The sequence below is a fragment of the Cucurbita moschata genome, unplaced genomic scaffold, assembly GCF_002738365.1.
Source record: "Cucurbita moschata cultivar Rifu unplaced genomic scaffold, Cmos_1.0 Cmo_Scf00033, whole genome shotgun sequence".
Taxonomy (NCBI): domain Eukaryota; kingdom Viridiplantae; phylum Streptophyta; class Magnoliopsida; order Cucurbitales; family Cucurbitaceae; genus Cucurbita; species Cucurbita moschata.
Window position 1 is genome coordinate 1,053,664 of NW_019268549.1, and position 15,220 is coordinate 1,068,883.

Consider the following 15,220-nt stretch of genomic DNA (forward strand, 5'->3'; position numbering starts at 1 on the left):
GGCTTGATTATACGTCTGGGCCTTGGGTTGAAACTAAAGGCCGAACGTGAAGGAACCCGACTCGATTCCAAAAACCTCGCCTTCCTTACCCGACAAGCGACAAAACCCTAGTTTCTTTCTCCCTGATTCCGGTGACATGCCGACGATCCCACAACGTCCGCAACACCGAATTCCGACGGTCAACCTTCTTCGACACAATGATCCCGACGTCAATACCTTACTTCCACTTGATTCTTCCTCCGAAGAGCACTCTATCGTTCCACGAACACTCTAGAATACGCAGTGAACCAACCCACATGATTTTCTTTCGCACGCTCTCGGTTTCCCGTTCTCTCATACACACTTGGACACAAAAATTGAGTTTGGAGACAAAAATCGTTTTTAAGGGAAGTGAAGGTTGGGCATAGGAATATAAAAGGTCTCAAAATGTTTTTCCATTAAGGTAATAACTGTCTCGTCGGACAAAAAAATTTTGAGTTTGGAGACAAAAAAACGTTTCCCATGATTTCTGACAAGAATAAATGCTGCAACATAATATCCAGTCATTTATAGAAATAAAATAAAATGTTAACAAAATAAGGAAAAATGGAAAATCTGGATCATTACAAGGCCCGAGATAGATAAGTATCATAATGCGATCCAAAAGGACAGTGCATCATCCAACACACCAAGAAGAGTGAACATTAAGCCAAGCTGAGGCATAAGCAAGATTAGAGGGAACAATAGAGACAAGAGTGTCAATGACATGCTCAAAGAAGGCTAGGTAAAGCCCCAAGCCACAACCTCAAAAGTTGGAGTTTCAGTATGAGTTTTGGCATGTGGCTTTGGAGTTAAGTCCGTCTATATGAAATAAAAACTCATTAAATTTTGTGTCAATTGAACACCCGATGGATTCTCCACGAGGCCATATGATCGTTCTCCAAAATCAAGTCACTCCAGCCTTAACAAATATGCCTCAAAATGTACTATCAATCGAACACCTGATGGATGCTCCATGGGGCCATATGACCATTCACCAAAATCAAACCTATTCCAACCCTAAAAAAATATGTCTCAATATGTACTATAGAGCTGTTACTCCATGGTACATACGTGTATCATGGTGTGGGCAAGCATTGTGAAATGAGCATTTCGGGCATTTTCCTTTGAAAATAGATTTTTTTAGGACACTACGAACGATACGGATGTACCGACATTGTGTCTTAGCCCAATGGTCGGAAGTTACTATTTTTGACACCTCTCTATTGATTGGCAGATGTGGATCAAGTGGTGCATGTTCGAATCCAATGGCACGCGAATTCCCTCATATTTTTTCACTGCTAACATGCGTCCCTACCTTGTTTGCTACACAATCTTTACTTTCTCATATTTTTAATGAATCTCCTCAGCCTATTGAGAATTTATTGGGAAGGACTCTTGGTCAAATTTAGCCTCCTCTTGCCTTCTAGCATTTTCTTCTTCTTGTACCATTTTTTTCAGGTGATTAGTGGAGGGCCTCCTTAGACCCCCCGAAAATAGTAGAAGGGTCAAAGTGACCATGTAACCCCTCAATTGACTTTGACCGATATTTTTTCGATTTTTTCATTATTTTATTTTAGTTGGAGTTCGAACCTTACACATCTATTATCAAATTGCTCTTTTTCGTGAAATTTTCTCTCTTTCATTCATTTTCTCTTTGTTGCACCTGCACTTGTTGTGACAAGATCTAAGTAGTTGTGTTGTCATTTCTCAAGTCATGTCGCCACTGGTGAAGACGAAGGGTTTTGTAGCCACAGTCGGATGCTTGCACATGTGATCTAATCGAGCAGTTCGGTTCAATTGTTTCTCCTTCAGAAAGAATTGGTTCTTAGGGTTTCTATTGATTTATGTCTAGTTTGAACATTTTTTTTCCTGTTTCTAGTCTTATTCAACCGTTTATTGAATTCCATGTTGGTTTTTATATTGTTTTAGCCTCGTTTTCAATTTTGAGTTTGTTCAAGGTTCTTTAAAGCTTGTTAAGTGAGACATATGAATTCTATAATCATCATTTTTATGCATGGATTGTTGATAGTGAAATTAGGCTTCGTTGGAGTATGACCTTCACGATTACTGTCACGTGAATTACAAGTCTTGTTTTGTGTATAAAAATATTCTAGGTTGCTCCATATCATTGCCTATTCTTTTTATATTACGAGACTTCATGCATATTATATAACCATTTCAATCATTGATTACTTCTCGAATCACAAATTATTTGACACATACAATTATGATTTATATTTTACATTCTTTCCTTATGGACTGGGTTCAACTGCGTGAGAGTGCACATGCCCATTGTTGGGCCTAGGGAGTATGAAATTGATGCTCGTCTAGTGGACCTATGTGCATGTGTATGAGTTGTGTGTAGAGGAGGCACATTCAATTGTATCTGAAAAAGAAGCGGAACCTGAGGACAATCAATCTTTAAGTCCCACTAATTGCAATAGTTATGGTCATGTTGTATGTATTTGCATTTCTCGATCCAAACAATAAGATCATTTACCGAGTATTCTTAAATACTCAACTTTTCAAACTATTTTTTTCACTGCAATATCAATAGAATCCTGGATGGTTGACAATGTCTATTGTGGAGGCTATGAGATTGTTCATTGTAGTAAGATTCCCGATTCCATTTAGTTTGTGACGATTTTATTTGAACATGTCTTAAGTTATTGAGATTTGTTTTAACTTTACTTTATAAAATCATAAACTCATTCAAATTCGTTCTCATATGCATGTTTACGTCATTTAAAGTAAAAACAAAAAAAAAAACAAAAAATATGCACGTTTCAATCTCATACACTTTTATAGAAGAATAGTCAAATTTTATACATATACCCTTTTCAAAATCATACCGATTAACATATTTTATTCATATAAAATCAATCAAGGCTTAACCAATAGAGTATTGATTTGAAAAATTATTGAAATAAGTGTCGAGGCAAATTCCGAGTAAATGGGGAAGACAAAATAAAATATGTGACTATTGTCATGGTCATGCTTGTCCAAGACGTTTCGTCTGTGGCCACATGTCAAATTTTCCAATCATGCATATCCAAGATGTGTTATCCATGGTCGCATGTCTGTTCCAAACTCTATGCTTTCATGTATAGTATAGTTAGGTCTTTAGTATTCATGTCATGTCAAATACAAGGGGGTTTGATTGTTCACTAAAATGTCTACATTGGTCAGGGTTAAAATATCCCAAAATGTAATATAGGGGATGTAACTAGTTGTGAATTCTTCCTACACAGGTTATATGCTATCAAAGCTATGGTTGTTGCCTATGAGGTTTCTTTCAAATTGTTTTCAGCTCACATTTTCTAAAAGGTTTTTCTTAAACATGACTCAAGGCTCGAGCATACGCCAATATTGTTCGTGAAGTCCGACTTTCACACGGTTAGCTTATTCGTTAGGTTAGAATAAGTACCGCACAATCGTCGTCTGGCTACCACGATTATGACAACTATCACCCATAGCAACAAGCGGTCCGTCCTAGCTCTTAGTTGAAAACATTTTTTAAAATATTTACTAAAAATACTATATGTAATTTCTCTTATTGAGGGTTGGATATGCATACACTCCTGACATAAATCAAGAAATCAAGAAATCAAGAAACTATAAATCATACAAAATTGATCAACTTCCCATGCATAAAGACAGTAATTGCCATAAAGCAATGTCGTGAAAGTGTGGTAAAATTTTCATGCACATAGATATGCAATTTACCTCAATGCTCTAACATATAATCTAAAATAATTCAAATATGTAATTACTATCATTTTCATGCAACACAAATATGTAACTACTAAAATTCTAAATCAAGCATATAGGTAATTGTTTAACGTCTTAACCTAATTTTTATACACGTAGATGAATAATTTTCTCAGGTTAACATGGATACAAAAGGTTCTAAAAGATTTCAAAAAAGATCAATTTCAAGTATGTATAATTAGCACATCAATACACATAACAATCACATGGACGAATATCTGGAAGTTGAAAAGCATTGAAAACTAGAGTTTAACCAATAGGAGGGTGACTTAATTCGATCAAAGTTAAAACTATGGTAAAACCATTTTGATGCTCCTTAATTTTAGCTAAAAATAGGATGAATAGGGACAAACGGACCTAATCGAACCGTTGACAGTTGACCATTGACCAACTATGTCAAGCAAAGCCACGTGTGGACTAAGCATATGGTTGGTGTCATAGTAATTCACTCTGCCTTCTTGCTTATGGCTCATGGCTTTCACTTCTTCCATTCTCTTCTCCAACTGTTCTTTAACTTCCATTATTCTCATGAACAGGCCTGAGAGGGGATCTGAATGGTCGATTCAGTGACCGTTTTTTTCTACATTTATATGTGAGGGTGGGGTTGCCTTTCTCATCATTGTTGTGTTGTTGGACATCACCAATTTCCATTATAACTTCCATGGTTGAATAAGATATCAAATATTAAAATAAACCGTAAATAAATATATTGTCATGACCCGATCTTTTACTACGAGTCATGACTCAAAACGACAATGATGTGCAGTGTGTATGCATAAAAACTTGAAAGGACATCAAATGAAAGAAAATCATTTATTTCATAAGAAGAAAGTTTCAGCATAAATAAAATCATGACCAAATTCAAAATTGAAAGACATGAACGTTTTTGTACAAAATGAAAGCCTGGACTGACGCCCGGACATGCTTTCCTCTGTGATAATTCACATCTCTCAAACACGCCATCTTTTGACCCAAACGCCTCACGCTCCTGAAAAAGGAAAATGTAACAAGGAAGAGTAAGGGTTATACTTAGTAAGTCATCTACTTGTTGGCTCTCATCGCATTCTAGGCCTAATAGGTTTGCACGGACTTCTCATTGGCTTTAGGACATCTATTTCTAGTCTTAACCCCTTGAGGCTATTTTGGCTCTCCGTCCTTTTATTTAAACCCTAAGAGTTTCTTATATGCAGAGTTATGAATGACTGGTGTTTCTCTACGAGGTGCTATCTCATGCATGGCTATTTGAGACTATATGGTATCTTACTTAGGGGTGTGCTGAGTACCTCCCAGGTCCATGATAGTCCTCCTCATTGGGGGGTGCGACCCCTCACTTATCCCATGCACCTAATGGGTTGTACGACGTGGGTCTCACGTTTCCCATGCGAAACGGCTAGAAGCAATGGGTACTAATCAGTAACCCCTGGTTCCCCACGAAGCTATAGACACCATTCACATAACTAGTAGCCTAAGAACACCCCTAAGGTGGTTCGTTTGCCGTGGTGATCTGTTAGGCTCCTAAGGAAATGTTAGGTCTAAATTCAGTGACTTATCACTCTAACCACAAATCCCTAAACTTATCATAATAAATGGGTCATGAAAATTAACCAAGTGTGCACACATTTGATTATCTAGAATCAACATATATAATTCATGTAGAATATACATACATGCTCAACGGGACGAGTTCATAATTTTCCATCCTTCTTTCAGCATAAATTAAACACATACATACATATATAGCGGAAGTATAAAACATGAATACATTCAACTTCACATTACGCATCCCTACTCAAATTACCTAAAATCATTTCCTGGAAAAGATACCACCTAGGGTGAAATTACTAGCATGCATGCATCCAAACGATCTCTACAAGTATTTCTTCATAGAAATTCGTACGGTGACTTACAAGATTTGTGAGCTAATAAACTTGTGCTAGAAGAACAAGTTACTAACTTATTTAGTAACTTTGGGAGAATTGTTAGTAGACTTAGTAGAACAAGTCACTAACTTATGGAGTAACCTTAGGAGAATTGTTAGTAGACTTAGTAGAATAAGTACTATCTTATGGAGAACTATATGAGAATTGGTAATAGTTGTCAAATTGTGGATCATGTTTTGTGGTTATGGACCAAGATTTGTGCTTTAATTAGGAAGATTGTTAGTGATTTTTAACTTGAGAAGAAGGTTTAGGAAGTTAGTGTTTTCTCCTGCTCATGAGAAGTATGTTTTTTTTCAAACAACAACAAATAAAATTGAAAAGGCAAGTGAAGGTTCCTTCTTCCAAAAGATCTCTCCCCTCAAATTGTTCTGTTTGTTCCCTTTATTTATTTTGAGATATTTTGATCGTGAGTCAATTCCAACACTAGGTATTAGAGCGAGGATATCGAAACAAATACTGTCACCATATAAAGTCACCAGATGAGAAGTGACAACGATAAAGAGCGAAAAGAAGGGGAGCGTAATGCTCTAGTATTCATTAATCACGAAGAGTAACTACACAACATGGTCGATAAATATGCATGTCAACTTAAAGGCACAAGGCGTGTGGGACACTAGCGAGCATGGTGATGTTGAGGAGCGTAAGGACAGGATGGCTCTTGCCGCAATCTACCAAGCAGTCTCAGAGGACGTTCTTCTCATCATAGTAGAGAAGGACTCGGCAAAGACAGCGTGGGAGATGCTGCAAACAATGAATGTGGGTGTGGAACGTGTCAAGGAAGCAAAGGTGCAGACCTTGAAAAGTGAGTTCGAGGCTATCTGCATGAAGGACTGTGAGTCAATAGACGACTTTGTTATGAAGTTGACAACGATCGTCAGCGGCATCCGTTCATTAGGCGACATGGTAGAGGAGATCTTCGTCGTTAAGAAGTTTCTTCGAGCTGCTCCCCCAAGATTTATGCGAATTTTTACCTCCATCAAACAATTTGGTGGCCTCAAGAGCGTGTCAGTTGATGAGGTCATTGGTCGTCTTAAGATTCATGAGAAAAGACTTTGTGGCTATGAAGACAAAGAGGAGGAGAAACACCTCTTACTCACACATAGGAGTGGCTCGCATGGACAAAAAGGAATGATGCGGCTGACTCTTTCTTTTCAAGTACGAGGGGACGCGCCAACCATAGCAAGAAAAACAGAGGTCGCGGACATAGCCGCAAACTTGGAGGTAGAGGAGGCTGTGATAATACCACCCAAAATCATGACAATGGCAACCCGTGGAAGGAAAAGAGTATGATCAAGTGTTAGTCTTGTGGAAAGTATGAGCAGTATGTGGTAGAGTGCCACAAGAAGAAGTGCAATGAGGAGGCAAACTCCACACTCACGCAAGATCAAGAGCCCGCACTAATGTTGGCCGAGAAGATGCCTGATGTGTAACGAAAAGAAGGTTATGACGAGCCTTCTCACAAAAAGAGAAGACCGAGTGGAGACCAACATGTGGTACCTTCATAATGGAACAAACAACCACATGATCGGAGATATATATAATTCTATAGGTAAATTTGTTATCTCACACATGATTTGTATATAAACCGTGGAGACTAGTGCAAAATTATGGAAATCTGAAATTATAAGAAAACCCTTTCATAATTCATGTAAATATTAAAAAAAAAATCTAAAATTGATAATAAATCGGGCAAGTTTCATTTAACCTAAACTGATTTTGTGTTGAATTGATTGGATTAGTGTTTCAAAATGTTGTGATTGTTTTTTAGGAAAAAAAAAAAAAAAACTTCGATGGGTTGAGAGAAAAGTGTACAGCTGATATACCAAAAACTTTAGTATATAAATGTGAAACTCAATTATTCATAATGCCGAAGAAAATAAAATAAAATAAAATAAAATTGAAAGTGGGATTATGTCATCATTAGGTTAGGGTATCGAAAGCATAAATTGTGTTTGTTTAGAGAGAGAATATTGCATTTATACAAAGGGTTTTGCCAAAAGTTATGTCTAACCAAACCAAAGTTCCCTTATAAATTTTGAAAGCATGTCTAAAACTTACTGTTTTTATTGTTTAATATATTAATCCAAAACCATACATAAAGATGGATTAACCAGCGCAACGAGGTTGAAGAAAGGCAGCAGCAGCACACCCTCACAGATAAATATATGTACATAACCTCCACCGCGCTCTCCCACTCCACCATTTTCAGCTCTCTTCTTCACTTGTTTCGTGTTCGTGTTGGTGAGAATAATGGAAGTTGAGCAACAAATGGAGAAAGTGAAAAGATAAATTGTGCTCCAAATGGGAGTCTACACCTAAATTTACATGTTTTTATAGGATAAATTGTGGTATAAAGTATAGTTAATGCTATAATTAAGACAAAAAAAAGTCCATTATAGGAGGGATAGATTACATTTGTGGGTGACCAAGATTTGTGGTCCCATGGACTCTCAAGTAAGAAATTAACTTATTATTTTTACTTTTTCAAAATTGATGTAAATTGAGATGGTGTGATGATGTCCCATCCTAAACCAAAAAATTGGAATTCCATCCTTGGTCCTAAATTCTAATATCATTTTAATAGATTTTTACTTTATAAGATATTTATGAAAGATGTTTCTTCTTGTTGTTTATAGTGCCATTCAAGAACCCAGTAATTATGCAGAAACATCCTCACATCTAAATGTATAGTTTGAAAACATTTGTATGCACGAAATCGTGGGTCATATCCAAATTAATATATACTTTGAAAGCATCTAGCTTTTATGAACATTTGAACCAAAACATGTTCCAAAGTTATTGGTTGAATTTGCAATAAAATAATCAAACAAAGAAAATAATGGCAGGAGAGGGAAAGTAATAAACTTTGCTTGATGATTGAAGAGGAGAGAGAGAGTGATTGCAACAGGACTGCCCTCCTTCCCTCTCTCAGCTATATAATCCATCCCACGCCCAAATGTTCCCCCCATCAAATAGGTTAAGGTTCCAATTGGCATGCCCATGGACAGGAATTTTGAGGCGTTGAATGCCGCTGCTAACGATGAAGAAGCAAGAGTTGGTGAGTTGGAGAGGAAAGTCCACAACATTGCTTTGGGGTATCTCATATGGGAGAGGTGCTTTTTCTTTGCTGTCTCTCACAATTCTTCCTCCCACAACTGTGTTCCTTTGTGGATAGTTGTGGGCTTGAGTCTTTCTTGTTCGGCTCTCTACTTTTTGATGTTGTTGGAGAATGTGAGTATGATGTTCCGCTCTCTCAACACGCTCAACATGATTTTGAGGGAACGCGCTCTCATCTTGGAGGCCAGAAACGAAGAAGATGGTGGGTTGGAGGTGAATTACGGTTTCCAGGTGAGGGAACTCAACAATGGGAGGCTCAGAATTGCGGAGAGGAAAGTATACATATGCGCCATTGCGTGTGCTTTGGTTGCCGTGACTGCATTTGAAGTGTGCGCATGTAAGTACTGGGTGTCGCTGTGTGAATGAAGAGGGAGTGATTGGGAAGATGGAGGTGGAAGATGAATCTCATACTTCTTCGTTTGTTTGTGTTTCTATGCTTTTGGATTTCTGATGCTTCCTTCACTTGTCTTTGTTTGTGTCTGTGTGATTAAAAGGTATTCGTGTAGATTGTTACATGAATTGTTAAAAGGGTTTTGTTTTAATCAATATTTACAATATAAATTAATCTCTACTTTTAAATTTCCAATTTAGTTTAGTCTCCACGGTTCAGAATACTCAGAGGATAAAAGAGTTAGGGTTTGTAAGAGTTAGGGTTTGTTGCGAACATCATGTGTGAGATAGGCGTTTTGCCTATAGTATTATATGTTATATGTATATGAATGTCTAATACCTATAGTATTTAGGGAGAGGTTTTCACACAGTTATAAACAATGTTTCGTTCTTCTCTCAATTTGATGTGAGATCTCGTAACAACGCTGCTTAGTTCTATTTCGTGAAAGTAATTTCTTAGGTACCTATTTGATTAAGTTCCCAAATGAGTAGAGGGTTCGAGGGAGGACAAAATGGGGATAAAGAGAAAAAAAAATGAGAGGAAGAGGGAGAGCAAAATAAGAGTGTGAAAAGGGAAAGGAAACATATGAAAGTATGAATGAGAGGAAAAGTAAAGAGAAAAAAGGTTAATTAAAAAAAAGAAACTTATTTTAAAAAGGTTAATTTAGAATATTTATATTAAATTAAAAGAAAAAAAAATAGAGCCAAATCTTGTCTTTCCTCACCACTTTATGCAAGAAGTTGGAATAAATTGTATTAAGAAAAGAAGAGGAAAGGGGGGTTTCAATTACATTTAATTTTGTTTAATTTTGTTTGAGATCCCTAACATTTTAATTCAAATTAGGTTTGAAAATATATGAAAATTAAAATAAAATAGAAAACTTCAATTCATATATTAATTTAATTTATTAGATTAGATTGTATAAAGGCAAAGGAAATAAGGGGCATAGTATTGGGACATATATTATAATTTAATTTGGATGCTTAATGGACTTGTTTGCATATAAAGTAAATCAATAAGCTTGACTATGACTAGCTATACAGATATTTGGAACACTCACTTTCTCCTCCTTTGCCTTCAACTTTGTCATCTAAGGTCTTGGACCCTCTTGTCTACAACTTTATCATCTAAGGTCTTCGACCCTTTGTTTGTAAAGCTTGGCCTTCGTTTCTGGCTTCAACCCCTCAACAAAATTGAAAATCTTATTTTTTTGATATGTCTTGAAAATTCAACGTAAGTTAGAAAACTACACAGTTTTAGATATTCTCAATATGCCTCAGCTCCTTGAACTTTATTTTTACTATTATCAAGACATTCTTTTGAAAGAACTGCGTGTTGAAGATTGTCGGGAGGAAATCTCACATTGGATAATTTGGATAATTTAGATAATGATCATGGATTTATAAGTAAGGAATACATCTTCATTGATACGAGACCAATCCATAAAAGTTTATGTTCAAAGTGAACCGTATCATATCATGTTCCTTGATTTAAAGTAACAGTATTAAAGTAATAGTATTTATTTAAGGAAATATTTTAAATTTTAGAGGTTAAATTAAGGGAAAAGTGATTTTAGGTAAGCATTATTAGGTAAAGTTTATGGGACATGGTTGGTTATGGAAGCGTGGATAGATATTTGTGGGCCCTTAATCCCACAAAATATATTACGGAACCCGACATTGTTTAATGAATTAATCATTTATTTATTTATTAAAACAGAAAAAAAGGTAATGTTTTCTACTTATTCTACAATGTATTAGGTAAGGGACCCACGCATTTCAATTTCTTTTATTCTTCTTATTTATTAAAAAAAAAAAATTGAAGTTTTGGATAATTCAAGTTTTTCCTGAAAATTTAAAGCACGTGTTGGTGGGCGTTTGTATTGTATATTTGGGAGGGAAAGGGACATCATTATTTATTTATATATTTATTTGGTTGCTTATTTATTTATTTATTTATCTAGTACATGTTAGAGGTGCACATCCAACTCGACAATTCAGACCAACTCGACAATTCAGACCAACTCAACTCGAATTATAAGAATTGGGTTATTTTTTCTGAACTCGAATTGCCTTGGTTCAATTTCGAGTTCATAAACTTTGAGTTGACCCAAACCAAACAAAACTTATAAAATCAATTAAAAAATTTATTTTTGGGTTGGGTCGGATTACCAATAACATTAAAAACTTTTGAGTTGGGTTTGAGTTATGAAAAATGAATATATATTTTAGGCTTCTATTGACATCAAGACACTAGAGTGAGCGTTGCAATATTGCAAAAAGTGGAAAGAAACACGCTCAAATTACAAATGCTATAGGTAACCTCTCAACGCTACCATGCAATCACTTTAGACCATAATTTTTGGCAGAACCCTTTGAATAAACACAGTATGCTTTGAATAAACACAATATGCTTTTGATAGCATAACATAATGATAAGATAACCCACTTGCAATTTCTTTTTCTTTTTTTCTTTTTTTTTCATTTTATTGCATTGTGGATAATTGAGTTTCACATGCTAAAGTTTTTGGCAGTAGGTCTTCTCTCAACCCACTAATTTTATGGTAGAGACCATTAATGGAGTGTTTTTTTTTTAGAAACCTAAAATAAATATTCAACATTTTGAAACGTTAACCAATCAATTCAATACAAAATTAGTTAGAGGGGAATGAAAGTAAATTTGTGTTTAGCTCAAGATTTTAAATAATGATACAAAATTAATTAATTAAATCTTTTCAATACACTAAATTATTATGTTTTCCACCTAAATTTACACTTTTATAGGATAAATTGTGGTACAAAGTGTAGTCAATAAATTAGGACAAAAAAAAGTCTATGATACTAATATAAAGAAAAAGTTGTAATCTTTTGTGGGTGTTCGAAAGATTTGTGGTCCCATGAATATTGAGGCCATGTGATTATGTCCCGTTCTAAACTAAAAAGTTGAGATTTAAGTATGAATGACGTTCATTCTATATTCTAATTTCTCCTTATCATTTTAATAGATTTTTGCTTTATGAAATATTTATGAAAGATTGTGAATAAACATGTCCGACTTATTTATTTACATTACAAGAAATAATGAACAAGATACCTTGCGAAAAACGCTATTATAGACTTTTTATAGTGTTATTCGTACGTCGTGACAATCCATGTTATTAAAAGTCAGATTTTTTATAGCGTTTTTTTTATAGCTATAATAGAATATAAAAGTATAGCTTTTTTTTTATATATATATATATAGTTATGAAAACATTTTATAGCATTTTATTAAAGCTATAATATGTTTTATAATATGTTTAATATAGCTAAAAAAAATTGTGTTACTAACTTATGATAACATTTTGTTAATGTTATAATATAGTATTTATAGCTTTGATCTTATACTATAATGCGCGTTTGATAGCACTTATATTCCGTTATATAAATTTTATTATATCTCTTATTCATAACTATTTTTTCTCAACAATGTTTTTTTTTTAATATAATTTACTCTCGACTAAACCTAAAATTGACATTATATGGAACGATCTTTTCATAACATATCAAGTATAAAAGGTTTCCATTCATAATTGAAATTTCACAATCTACTTACACAGTACAAAATAAAGAAGTTATTTGAAGGATATAGTATAAAGTATTTGTGGTATGTAATTACAAAAAACAAACGTAGTTGAATCTCCCTTCTCATTGCTAATCCCCAAGCAAATTTATACTTTTCATTCTCCAAATCCATTCTACCATGTTTTCCATGTCGGTTAACCATGAAGTAAATATTGAATACCCAACTTCCAAATTAAAATATTTTATACCTAAAGAGATTAATCATACATTTGAGTGGTATCTAGCCTTGCTTAATAGGCTCACCATATGGCAAGTAATCAAAGTAGTTGTAGTCCAAAACAAAACTAGATTTTAAATTCATTGGCCGTCAACGTAGAGATCATAACAACATTTCCAACAATGTAGCTAATAGACAAGACATTTGTCATTGAATTAATTAAAATGACAATTTCTTGTAGTATATGGACAAGCAACTTAAATAAAAATTGATCCAACTCCAAACTTAGAATTAGGAGACCAAAATTTGATAAAAACATGTTGATAGACATGCCTTTTAGATTTAGAACGAAGATTAAAGCAAGAATTAGGTGTCACAACGGAAGGAGGGTTACTATTACTTCTATTATTTCTTCTCGAACTGATCTTGATCCTTACTTAATTCCCCCAAAAACAAGAAACTGTATGTGAGAGTTTCTCAAAGAGAATTGAAAGACTGAACTCAAGATGAATTAGTAAAGTGGCTTCGTCCCTGTCCCTCTCCAACTCGGTCTCCTTTGATTCTACTTGAAAGACTCTTCAAAGACAAGAAAGAGAAGTCTGTTCTATCTCATTCATCTTGAGTCTTGACTTCAAAGAAGAAATAGGAAAAAGTGGTTCAGGATAATTACTCCTGAGATGAAAACACCTATTTATTTACCTCTATAAAGAATAGTTCAACCCGAGGTCACAACTAAAAGAATGCATTTACTTCTTTTTTGGTAGAGATTGAAATTGAAGGAGAAATTTACTTGTGAAATTTACTTAGCATTTCAAGAGATGGAAAGTTTTTTTTTTTTTTTTAAAGACTCACAGATTAGTATAAAAGGCAAATAGGAATGAAATTTAGCTCTCAGAGACTTTTACCCTTATAAGTTTGTTTTCATGGTTAAGTTCCATGCCATTCTTATTAGGGGTGTACATGGTGAGTTGATTTGGGTTGAGGGAATTTTTGGATCCAACCAAAAAATTCGAGTTGGTTGGATTGGTAACCCAATCCAAAATTTTTACAATCCAACTTACCTCAACCCTCTATTTTTCAGTTGGATTTAAGTTGGGTTGTCTTATTTTTAACTTTAAAAAAAAATTTAAAAGTTTTATTTATTGTCTTTTATTAGATAGAATCTTCAAATAAAAAATATTAAAAAATTTACAAACAAACACAAATCAATTTAGATGGCATAACAAAGAAGGGTCATTTCATTCCAGAGTTTTATTAAATATTTTTTTTCGAATTTTATTAAATATGCTTTATTAATAGTCCAACAGTCATTTCATTCTAGAACAATTTATTAAAGAAAATTGTTCCAAACATAAAAGTTACACAAACAATTTTGTAGACCGAGAACAATTTATTAACGAAAATATGTTTCAAACATAAAAATTACACAAACAATTTAAATTAAATCACAAAAGAAAAAAAATTGCTACGGTCAAAGTTTTATTAACGGTCATTTCATTTCATCCAAAATTTGTGTTTACTGTAGCATTCGAGAAATTATTCAATATAAAACTAATACTAAACGTTGATTTATAAGCTATAATAAACACTAGAATGGTTAAAATATTGAGTAACCTTTTGATAAAACTTTGTATTTAAATTCATTTATTTTTCACCAACTCGAGTGAGAAAAATGATAGATGGAAAGTAAAATAAATTTTAAGGTCGTTTTCCAATCAACACAAATATAGAAATTCTAAATTCCAAAAAATTCATTAAAAAATTTGTCAAATGAAAACAATTAAATAAACGTTTAAATCAAAAACATCATATTCTAGCAAGTCTTAGAAAATAAATACGACTACCCTATGCATGTACCATTGTCTCAAATTGCGATGTCTTCATCAGCCCTACAGTAATGTCTTGCCTTAACCTAAAATAGAAGTATAATGTGGTTTGAGTATTTAAAGAAATACTCAATGACTGACCCTACTATTAGAGTTAAATGCAAAAACATGTGAATGCAAGGATGAAACCTATCATAACGGACTATTTTTCTATGGTACTATCCTAATGGGCAGCTTGAATGTGTACCATATACTTCACACACTACCCATACGTGCGAGTATGGACTCACTAGTCAGTTCGCACACCGCTGATCCCCTTTTTTTTGTCAGGCGAGCATACTCTGGTAGCTCTTTATGCCAGACACCCATTAGAA